Below are 3,087 nucleotides of genomic sequence, written 5' to 3'. Positions count from 1 at the left end.
TGGTGACCTTTGTGTCCCTTTTAAATTGTGCTGCTAAGTCATATGGACAAGGTATTTCTGCATCACAACCTGACTCCTTTCTTTTTTCCATGTACCAATCAGCTACATAAGGAGGAATTGCACTTCTGTTGTACCCATCTCCACGACCTTGGTGGTTGTGTTCTATATTATACCCTCTGAGTGTAAAGGTGTCTCCTTCACCTTTTCGCTTGATGCCATATATAAAGAACTTACATTCCGTCTTCTCACAATTAACACATACTGCTCTTTGTTGCTTATTATCACATTTATTCCATACAAATTCATGTCCATTTATTACACAGAAATGCCTAACATGTTTCTTAAATTCATTTTTATTAACATATTTGGTACCAACTACAAGTTTAGTAGGATTAAATTCCTCACCTATCTCCTCTTGGAACAAGTCTTCCTCTTCTTCTTGCCTAAAGTGCTCTGCATATTCTTTCTCGAACTCTGCTGTGGGACAGGGCTCATTAGCTTGAGGTCCATTAAACTGGTGAGGTGCATTACATTCAGGCCCACCTGGTTTAGCTTGTTCTTGTCCACCTAACAAACAAACAAACAAATTGTGTTTGTCAGTACCTTCATCTTAACTTGTTTTGAAAATACAATAACTAACAATAATGAACTGAAACAAATTAAACAAGCATATTATTACCTTCATCTTCTCCATCAGAACTCACTATATCCCCATAATGATCCTCTGAAACAACACACAAAACAACCATACAAAATTCATTTTTAAGATACTTGAGATACTATAACAAACACAAAACAAAAACAAAACAAACAATCAAATACCCAAGAAAAGAGAACATTACCTTCATTGTCATTATCAACCTCCACCTCACCAAAGTTAGGATCATCAAAATTATCTGCCAAGCCACCATCCGCAGCCTTCATCAAAAATTCCTCATAGTCCTTTGCATGTTGTTCTTCATTATCATACCCACAGTTGAAGTTTTCTAAATCCTGCTCAGGGTGACACTCATCAGGTTTTTCATTTGGAAGTTGTACAACATACTGATCATCCTCAACAACGCTTGCTGCCTGTGTTGCTTCAAACCAAAAGTCAGGATTAAATGTTTCAAACTGTTCTTCAGGTATGTTATCAGCTACACTAGACTGTGTTTGTTGTGTAAATTGAGGAACATATACTTCTTCTTTATCTAAGTCAATGAATAACTTCTTGTTCGCTGCCTGACTTTGGTTCTTCTTCTTAGATAGTCTAAGACTTGTTCTTGTAGGAATTTGCTTGGTTTTGCTCACTGGTTTCTTGGTGTTGAAGACTTTGTTGGTGTCAAATACTTGTGTGGAATAGCTACCTTTGTTAACCCTTCAGAATACTCATGTGGAATGATAACTTGCATATGCAGTGTAGTCCAATTCTCATGTACTTCTGCATTATCCCAAAACCTCCAAAATTCTTCTTCAATAAGTAATGAATCTGGTAAACATGGGTCACTATACCATACTAAATCCACTTCCTCATTAGGCTGCAATCTAAGTAGGGGCTTGATCTTTTCTTTCAATTGAAGGAGACCCATATCTGCTCTAGCCAACCCTTTGAATTCAAAACTCATCACAGTGTTCATAACCTTCACCTTTATGTCTCTCTTAGGAAACTTATCTTTAACTTCAGGTCTGCACCAAATGAATACATAGTATTAGCTCAAACATACATATACAAGGATCATTTACTTCAAACTAACCTCACAAATCAACCAATTAGAGACATATAGTCCTAACATGACCAATACAGGTAGCTACTCTCATCTTATTTCCATTCTCATGTTGTTTTTCCCCCACTGTTTTCCTTATTTGAATGCATGTCTCTCGTTCTTTTTAGCTTAATTTCGTAAATTAATGGAAACCCACTGATATTTTTTGATGATAAATCATTTGTTGTCTTTGGTTTTTTGACGATTTACAACATTTGAAGAGGAAAAATCAAAGGCCTCTTTTTGAAGCTTTAATGAAAATCAAAGAAGGTAAACCACCACTTATCATCTCTTTACTCGATTCTACCCAATGGGTCTTAAAGACTGTAATTTTTTGATTTGTTGTTGCAGAATTAATGCTTTTAGGATTCATTTCATTGCTACTGACTGTATTTCAAACCACAATATCAATTGAAACTTAAACTTCAAAAAAACAGAAACCCTAAAATCTATTCAAAAAACTTTAATCAATCCACACAATCGAAACCCAATCATCAATTACTGCAGAAACAAAACCCATATCCTTAAGAACTGAAAACCCTAAAATCAAACATTTACAGCAACCCAAAATCAAACAAACAAACCCAAAATCGAAAAAAAAAACAGAAACCCTAGAAAAAAGTTTAATCAATCGAACACACAGAAGAACCCAATGATGTTTTTCACTTACCTTTCTTCTCCTTCTTTTTCTTTTTCTGGTTTCTTCTTCTCCTTCTTCTTTCCGCGTCTTAACTTCACCATATTTACTTACTCGTTTACAAACAGAGAGTGGAAAATCGACGTTTCTATCTGAAAAAGAGAGAGGAACAGAGAAGGGGGAAGAGCAACAGAGAGGAAAAAAGGGAAGAAGAAGAAAGGTTTTACGAGATTATGACGCTTCTCTCTTATTTTCCCCCATCTTCATCTAAAACTCTTCCATCGAATACCGTTAATTTTCATAGAGATGTGCTGAAATTCAGATCTATGGTCATCACACATCCACGTGTTTCGTTTCTGGTCCAGCAAGCCCACACGTGTTGGCGGAGAAAACAAAGTAACTACACGTGTTGGCGGAAAAACCATAGTTACATAGTTGATACCATCAGATATCTTAGGGATCTCCTAGACCTAGATGTGTGTCCGAGATCTGTGACACGTAATACTTAATTATAACAAACATGTGGCCTCATTTTCACAAATACGTGGCATCATTTTCTCATCTCGGTCAAGATAAATTGACATGTGACCGAGAAATTGACTTTTTTAACGTTTTTGGATGGAAAACATCCAACAGAGGCATATTTGTAAATGGGAAAAAAACGGGGGTACATAGTTAAGTCGGGTGTAAATATAGGGGTACATCTGT

The 3,087-nt window shown here is 36.1% G+C and overlaps 1 long non-coding RNA gene across 1 annotated transcript; it reads right to left on the bottom strand.

Annotated features, from left to right (window-relative positions):
- Positions 1–524: 524 nt before the first annotated feature.
- On the bottom strand, positions 525–917 carry LOC113274106. The gene is made up of 3 exons (XR_003322792.1): positions 843–917; positions 680–724; positions 525–567 (listed from the first exon to the last, which is right to left on the bottom strand). It is a non-coding gene; the product is annotated as an uncharacterized LOC113274106 (long non-coding RNA).
- Positions 918–3,087: the final 2,170 nt, after the last annotated feature.

Source organism: Papaver somniferum, chromosome 4 (genome assembly GCF_003573695.1).
Source record: "Papaver somniferum cultivar HN1 chromosome 4, ASM357369v1, whole genome shotgun sequence".
Taxonomy (NCBI): Eukaryota; Viridiplantae; Streptophyta; class Magnoliopsida; order Ranunculales; family Papaveraceae; genus Papaver; species Papaver somniferum.
This window is presented reverse-complemented; position numbering and strand designations above follow the sequence as displayed.